Below are 9,448 nucleotides of genomic sequence, written 5' to 3'. Positions count from 1 at the left end.
GACTCGACGGCACATAACAACAACAACAACTACACTGGGGCGGCTGATTGGACCCTGTGGTGGTAGGGGCTATGTGGCAGCACTTAATCAATAAAGACAAGGTGGGCGTGATTACCATAATGGACAGCAGAGTCAAAGCAGTAATCAGAATAGTATGACCTGGATGGACTCATGGCATTGGCTTCTTAGGCGTGGTGTTCCTAGAAGTGAAATAGATGGGAAATCTGTGAAATATTTACTTGACCTGTATAAGTGGAAGAATTCTAAGTCCAGTGAACAGTAGTCTCCGTTGATTCACCAGAATACAGAGGCACAGCCCGTCAATCAACTTCCAGACTATTAAGCCATTTACAGACCCACAACTCCTTGAATGAAGGGGTTGTCGGGTCACCTTGAGGAAAGACCCTGCTATACTGCTGAAAATTTATACTGTTAATCTTTCTCCCAGTCTTACCCAAGGAGATCTATGGCCTTTTATGAGAATGACTGTTCACTGGGGAAAAAGAAATAATCAGACTTTTAGGGGATTACTGAATACTAGCTTTGAATTAACACTAATTCTTGGAGACCCAAAACATTGTGGCCCCCCAGACAGAGTGGGGGTGTATGGAGGTCAAGTTATTGATGGCATCTCAACTCAGTTCCATCTCACAGTGGGTCTCGTGTCCCCCCAAACCCATCCTGTAGTGATTTCCCAGTTCCAGAACGCATAATTGGAATAGATATATGCAGCAATGGACAGAACCCCCACATTGGATCCTTGACATGTGGAGTGAGGCCTATTGTTAGGAAAAGCCAAGTGGAAGCCATTAGAATGTCCCTACCTAGGAAATAATAAACCAAAAATAAAACTGCATGCCTGGAGGGATTGCAGAGATTAGTGGCACCATCAAGGACTTGAAGGATGCAGAGGTGGTGATTCTTACCACATTCCCATTTAACTCACCTATTTGTCCTGTACAAAAATGGGTGGATCTTGGAGAATAACAGTGGATTATTGTAAACTGAATCAGGTGGTGACTCAAATTGCAGCTGCTGTTCCAGATGTGGCTTCACTGCTTGACCAAGTTAATACATCTCCTGGTACCTAACATGCAGCTATTGGTTTGGTCAATGCTTTTTTCTCAATTCCAATTTCAAAGGATCATCAGAAGCAGTTGACCTTCAGCTGGCAAGGCCAACGATACACCTTTACCGTGTTACCTCAGGGGTATATCATCTCTTCAACACTATGTCGTAATTCAGTCTGCAGGGACCTTGTTTTCCTTTCTCTTCTATAAGACATCAAGCTGGTTCATTACATTGATAACATTATGCTGATTGGACCTACTAAGGACATGTGAATGACTCTAGACTTATTGGTGAGATATCTGCATGCTAACCAAAAAAATAAAAAGCCAAGCCCACTACTATCAAGTCAGTCTGACTCATAGTGACCTATAGGATTCCCAAGGCTGCAAATCTTTGTGGAAGTAGATTGCCTCATCTTCCTCTTGCAAAGCAGCTGGTGGGTTTGAACCACTGACCTTCTGATTAGCAGCCAAATGCCTTAACCACTGGACCACCAGAGCTCCTTATCTGCATGCTAGAGGGTGGGAAATTAATCTGACAAAAATTCAGATGCATTCTACTTCAGTGAATTTCTAGTGGTCTGTGGTAGTTAAGGTTGTTGTAAACTTGGCTGGGCCTGGTTGAGTGGCTGGTGATAATTATTCCCCATGATAAGACTGGCAGTCAACTCCATGGTGGAATCTACCATAAGTAGCTGAGTAGCTGCTTTAGGGATGTGGTCTGCTTCCAGTATATAAGAAGATGCTCTGAGAAAGGTCTTGAGCTTGTTACTGGGCCTTCTCTAACTAAACTCACTGCCATCAAGTCAATTCTGACTCATAGTGACCCCTCCTTGGAATTCTAAGGCAGTGTCTCTACAGAAGTAGATTGCTCAGTCTTCCTTCTGAGGAGTGGCTGGTGGGTTTGAACCACCAGCTTTCTGGTTAGCAGTCAAAAATTCCTAACAATGGGGCACCAAGTCACCATGCAGCCCAAGCTGCCCATCATGAACTGGGTGTTGTCTGACCCACAGAGTCATAAAGTTGGATGTGCACAGCAGCACTCTGTCATTGAATGGAAGTGATATACAAGAGATTGGACTCGAGCAGGACCTGAAGGCACAAGTGGGTTGCAGGAGGAAGTGGCCCAAATGCCTATGGTCTCCAGCCCAGTCACGTTACCTTTCCTCTCCCAGCCTGCACCTGTGGCCTCATGGGGAGGCCCTTATGGTCATTTGATGAAGGAAGAGAAAACTCGTGCCTGGTTTCCAGCTGGTTCTGTGTGACGTGCAGGCACCACTTGAAAGTGGACAACAGTAGCACTGCAGCCCCACTCAGGAACCTCTTCAAAGGACAGTGGTGAAGGGAAATCCACCCAATGGTCAGAACTTCAAGCAGTGCATCTGGTTGTTCCCTTTGTTTGGAAGGAGAAATGGCCAAATGTGCGATTGTACCATGGCTCATGGCTGTGGCCAATGGTTTGGCCGGATGGTCAGGGAACTTGGAAGGAACATGATTGGAAAATTGGTGACAAGGAGGTATGGGGAAAAGATATGTAGACAGATGTCTGTGAATGGCCCAAAGAAGTGAAGATTCTTGTGTCTCATGTGAATGCTCACCAAAGGGTGACATCAGGAGAGGAGGATTTTAACAATCAGATGGATGGGGTGACACATTCTGTGGAAACCAGTCATCCTCTTTCCCCAGTGTGGTAGTTAAGGTTATATGTCAACTTGGCTGGGCCTGGTTTTGAATGGCTGGGCAGCTGGATGTAGTGATTCTCCATGATGACACTGGTAATTAACTCCATGATGGAATCTACTGGAGCAGTTGAGTAGCTGCCTTAGGGATATGGTCTGCTTCCAGTAAATAAGAAGAAGCTTTGAGGAAGGTCTTGAGCTTTTATGCATGCTTGGACCCTGTATGTAGCTGATTCTTCATTCATCAGCCTGCCATGCTGATCTTGCCTTTCTGGACTTGAACTAGTGACCTGCTATATTGCCTGTTTCTCTTGGGACTCTGCCATTTTACTTGTCAACTTTGGGTTTGTCAGTCTCAGTAGCCAGCAGCTGTGTGAGTTAAGAGACGCTTCCAGCTCCAGTGGGCCAGGAGCAAAAGGCAGAGCTGAAGCCCAGGGTCAAGGGACCTTCACCCATCCCCTAGAGCTGGCACTTTGAACTTGGACTTCTACCCTCCAAAACTGTATGAGAATAAATCCCTGTTTGTTAAAGCCATATGTTGGTGATATGTCTGTTATAGCAGCAATAGAGAACCAAATCACTGAGCCACTCCTGTCATTGGCCAATGGACTCACGAACAAAATGGCCATAGTTGCAGGGATGGAGGTTATTCATGGGCTTGGCAACACTGACTTCCACTCACCAAGGCTGACGTGGCTACAGCCACTACCGAGTACCTAATCTTCAGCAGCAGAGACCAACACTGAGTATAATATGGAACCATTCCTCAGGGTGATCAGCCAGCAAGGTGGGTGACAGGTTGATTATATTGGACCACTTCCATCATGGAAAGGGCAGCATTTTGTTTTTACTGGAATAGACACCTGGAAACACAATACTGATTCCATTTATTTTGGATTCTTCATGCCTCTAGATCAACAGGCAAAGAAAGGAGTTATTGTATTGTATGGTGTGATAGATCATGATTACCAAGGGGAAATTGGATTAATAGTACATAATGGAGGTGAAGACAGGACTTCCGGTAAGATGGTGAAATGGGCAGGCAAGTTACACAGACCCTCTTCAACAAAGAAAAGAGAAACCAACTGACAGAGATACAGAAGATAATCCTGGAGCCCTGAGCTTTGAAATGAAGTATACAGAAGTGGATTAGGCACCAAGCAGTGGAAAAACCTGAATGAAAACAGCGAGTATGGAGATGGACGGAGCTGTGGACTGTCAGCTACTCTGGTGGGACCAACAGCCTGAATATTTCCAAGTGGTGCTGGGACCTGAGGATTGACCTAAAGATCAGCTCTGGTCACCAAGGGCTGCAGGGACAACTGCACTGGTGGCCTATGACTAGGAAGGGAAACAGCAAGGAGGGAGACAACCTGATCTGTGGACTTTTGGCTGTCTGGAGGGCACAGACATTTTGATTGTTTATAAGTGGTTAGATATTTAAAGTGACTGAGGGCACAGCCATTTTGAATGTTTACAAGCAGTGACCATTTTGGGTATTTAAAGTGACTGAGGGTGCAGCCATTTTGAATGTTTACAAGTGGCAGCCATTTTAGATATTTAAACTGACCCAGGGCATAGTGATTTTGAATGTTTACAAGCAGCAGCCATCTTTGATATTTAAAGTGACTGAGGGCACAGCCATTTTGAATGTTTACAAGCAGCAGCCATTTTTGATATTTAAAGTGACTGAGGGCACAGCCATTTTGAATGCTTACAAGTGGCAGCCCTATTGGATTTTAAAATGACAGCATTCTCATTTGGATTCCAGGGACCTAAGAATAGGTTCCATTTGCCAAGGATGGCAGGGATGTATGGGAGGCTGACAAAGGGGGAAGGAGACAGGTGGTGAGTGTTTCTATGCTGCCAACTAGTGAATAGAGGAGCACAGTACCCTGCTTACGTAGATAACATCCAAACAAAACGAAGAAAAGGAAAACCACGGGCAAGTCACTCCAACATACAATCACCAATTAAATATAAACACAAAAATGTCACGATGTCTTAGAGACAACAGAGCATCACAGTCCACAGAAAAAGCAAGATAAAGCAGGAGAAACAAGGGATACAGACCCCAAACACATCCCTGAGGAAAAAACAGCATTGGAACTCCCTGATAAGGAATTCAAAAGAATTATATTTAGGTACTTTCAATGGATTGAGAGACAGATCAAGAAAAACACTGACAAAATTGAGAAAAACACAGAGAAAACCCTAGAACAATTTTGGAAGACAGTGTAAGAACAAAATGACAAAATAAATGAAAAATGAGAAATGATTCAAAATATACAGACAGAAATCCAGAGGATTAATACTAAATTTTCAGAAATAGATAACACATTAAATGGACAAAGAAGTAGAATTGAATCAATGGAAGACAGAATTAGTGAGATTGAAGATAAATACCTCAATACCTCTTTGGAAAGGGATCAGTCAGAAGAAAGATCAAAACAAAATGAAGAAAGCCTAAGGTTCATGTGGGATACCATCAAAAGGAATAACCTATGTGTAATCAGAATTCCAAAACAGGAAGAAACAAACTAAAGCACAGAGAAAATTGTTGAAGATTTGTTGGAAGAGAATTTCCCTGGTATGATGAAAGATGAAAATATATCCATTCCAGAAGTTCAATGAACCCCAAACAGGATAGACCCCAAAAGAAAATCACCAAGACATATCATCATCAAACTCACCAAAATGAAAGACAAAGAAAGAATCCTGAAAGCAACACAGGAAAAACAAAAAGTTACATACAAGGGGCAACCAAGAAGACTAAGCTTGTATTTCTTGGCAGAAACCATGCAGATGAGAAGACAACAGGATGGTATGTATAAAACCCTGAAAGAGAAAAATTTATATCAGGAATTATACACCCAGCAAAATTGTCCTTCAAATATGATGGTGAAATTTGGACATTTCCAGATAAGCAGAAATTAATGGAATTTGTTAAAACCAGACCAACCTTACAAGAGATGTTAAAGGGAGTCCTTTGGACAGAGAACCAACAACAGCAAACAACAGCCGGCCATTAACACACATGATGACATAACCCAGAAATCAACCCAGTTATGGAAGTATCCAAAGAAAGTAAACCTACAAGATTGTAAACAGGGAACCAGAGACATCAATTGACAAATGAGGACAACTACAGACCAAAAAAGAGGGAAAAATTGTGTAGTTACAGAACTTCTAAATGGTAGAGAAGTCAAGACAACTGCAAGATAGAACTGACTGTTCTAATCTTGGGAAGAAAATTATAAATCACAGGATAACCTCAAAGAAAAATGATACATTTTCACATCAAAATAAAAAAGAGGACCAGTGTTGGGAGCTCTGGTAGCGTAGCGCCTAAGGCACTTGACTGCTAACCAGAAGGCTGGTGGTTCAAACCCGCCAGCCACTCCTAGGAAGGAAGATTGGGCAATCTACTTCCGTAGTGATACTGCCTCAGAAACCCAAGGAGGGGTTGCTATGAGTTGGGTCCAATTCGATGGCATATGACAACAACAACAACAGCACAAATATTTAGCAAATAGTAAAACAATACCAATGAAGGAAGTGATAACATGATTCATAAACAAAACAAGCTCAGCACGTAAAACTATAGGGAACAAAGAAATCAGCAACACTATGACATAACAACATGACAACAAATTCATACTTGATAATTACATTGACTGTCAATGGATTAAATGCACCACTCAATAGACAGAGAGTTGCAGACTGGATAAGAAAACATAACCCATCAATATGCTGTCTACAAGAGACACACCTTAGAGAGAAAGACAAATGTAGTCTAAAAATCAAAGGTTGGAAAAGATACATCAAGCAAATGGCAACCATAAAAGAGCAGGGCTGGCAATATTAATTTCTGATAAAATTGGCTTGAAGACAAAAACCACCATGAGAAGCAAGGAAGGACATTATATAATGATTAAAGGATCAATTGAACAAGAGGAGATAACAATAATAAGTATCTATGCACCCAAAGAAAGAGCCCCAAAATACATAAACTAAACTCTAACAGAACTGAAAAGGCAAATAGATGACTCAACAGTCATAGTGGGGGACTTTAATACCCCACTTTCAATCACAGATAGAACAACTGGAAAGCAACTCAACAAAGACACAGAAGAACTAAACAATACAATCCACCACTTGACCTTATAGACATCTACAGAGCACTTCACCCAACAACAGCACAATATACATTCTTTTCCAGTGCACAAGGAACATTCTCCAGGAGAGACCATATGGTAGGCCACAAAGCAAGCTTCAATAAGTTTAAAAACATTGAAATACTGGAAAGCATCTTTTCAGATCACAACGCTGTAAAATTAGAAATCAACAATAGGAAGATGAACAGAAAAAGAGCAAACACGTGGAAACTGAGTAACACACTCCTTAAAAACGACTGGGTAATAGAAGAAATAAAAATGAAATTAAAACATTCCTTGAATCAAATAAGAATGAAAACACAACATGCTAAAATCTTTGGGACACAACTAAAGCAGTGATCAGAGGCCAATTTATAGCTATAAATGCACACATCAAAAAAGAAGAAAGAGCTAAAATCAACACCTTAACCCAACATCTCCAACAATTAGAAAAAGAGCAGCAAAAAAAAGTCTACAGTCACCAGAAGAAAAGGAATAATAAAGATTTAAGCAGAAAGAAACAAAACAGAAAATAGAAAGACAATAGAAAAAAATCAACAAGACTAGAAGTTGGTTCTTTGAAAAGATTAATAAAATTGACAAACCACTGGCAAATTAACAAAGGAAAAGAAGGAGAGAATACAAATAACATAATAAGAAATGAATTGGGTGACACCACAACAGAACCAACAGAAATTAAGAGGATAGTATCAGGATGTTATGAAGAACTATACTCCAACAAATTTGAAAATCTGGAAGAAATGGACAGATTTCTAGAAACATACTACTGACATAGACTAACAGAGGCTGAGGTGGAAAATTTAAACAGACCCATAACAAAAGAAGAAATTGAACAGGTCGTTAAAAAATTACCATCACAAAAATAAAGCCCTGGCCCAGATGGTTTCAACAGAGAGTTCTACTGAACGTTCAGAGAAGAACTGACACCAATCCTACTCAGACTGTTCCAGAACATAGAAAAGGATGGAATAATCCCAAATTCATTTTAAGCATAACCTTGATACCAAAACCAGGCAAAGATACCACTGAAAAGGAAAAACTACAGACCAATATTCCTCATGAATATAGATGCAAAAATCTTCAACAAAATCCTAGCCAATAGACTCCAACAACATATATAAAAAAATAATACATTATAATCAAGTGGAGTCCATACTGGGTATGCAAGGATGGTTCAACATTAGAAAAACAATCAACATCATCCATCACATAAATAAAGGAGAAGAACCACACGATCATATCAATTGATGCAGAAAAGGCATTTAATAAAACCCAACACCCTTTCCTGATAAAAACTCTCAGCAAAATTGGAATAGGAGGGAAATTTCTCAACATAATAAAGGGCATATATGAAAAACCAACAGCCAAAGTTATTCTCAATAGAGAGAGACTGAAACCAATCCCTTTGCAAACAGGAACCAGACGAGGACGCCCGCTATCACCACTTCTATTCAACATTGTACTGGAAGTTCTAGTACTTCAAAGAGAACCTACAGATTGGGAAAAAATATTTGGCAGTGACATATCTGACAAGGGACTTATCTCTAAAATTTATAGAAAGCTTCAACACCTCCACGACAAAAAGATGAAAAATACAATTAAAAAATGGGCAGAAGACATGAATAGACACTTCACCAAAGAGGATATTTAGGTGGCCAGCGAATATATGAAGGAATGCTCACCATCATTAGCCATCAGAGAGATGCAAATCAAAACAACAATGAGATACCATCTCACCCCAACAGTGATGGCAAAGTTCAACAAGACAGAAAATAACAAATGCTGGCGAGGATGTGGAGAGATTGGGACTCTCATACATTGCTGATGGGACTGTCAAATGATACAACCGCTGTGGAAAGCAGTATGATGATTCCTTAAGAAGCTGGAATTAGAAATACCATTTGACCCAGCAATCCCATTTGTTCTGGTTCCCTAGTGCTACTCTGACAAGAATGTACCACAAATAGGATGGCCTTAACAAACAGGAGTTTATTCTCTTATAGTTTGGAGGTTTTAAGTCTGAATTCAAAGTGCCAGGCTCTAGGAGCTGGGTGAAAGCCCCTCGACTTTGAGCTTCAGCTCTACCTCTTGCTCCCACTGAAGCTAGAGGGATCTCTTCACTCAGGCAGCTACTGGCTGCTGAGGCTAACAAGCCCAAGGTTGACAAGTGAAATGACACAGTTCCAGTGTTACCAAACTACATGGCAGGCCATTAATTCAAGTCCATTGAAAGTCCCAAGGTCGGCAGAGCATGGCAGGCTCTGCAACTACATGGCTACATGTAGAATTCAAGGCTTCTTATATACAGGAAGCAGACCACATCCCTAAGGCAACTACTCAGCTGCTCACAGTAGATTCCCCCATGGAGTTGATTACCAGTCTCATCATTTGTTGTTGTTGTTGTTATGTGCCGTCGAGTTGGATCCGACTCATAGCGACCCCTCCTTGGGTTTCCGCGGCAGTATCACTATGGAAGTAGATTGCCCCATCTTCCTTCCCAGGAGTGGCTGATGGGTTTGAA

The sequence above is a fragment of the Orycteropus afer genome, unplaced genomic scaffold (assembly GCF_000298275.1).
Source record: "Orycteropus afer afer isolate SDZICR_OR568_19922 unplaced genomic scaffold, OryAfe1.0 scaffold00099, whole genome shotgun sequence".
NCBI lineage: Eukaryota > Metazoa > Chordata > Mammalia > Tubulidentata > Orycteropodidae > Orycteropus > Orycteropus afer.
The sequence above is the reverse complement of the archived record's forward strand: the minus strand, read 5'-3'. Positions refer to the sequence as shown.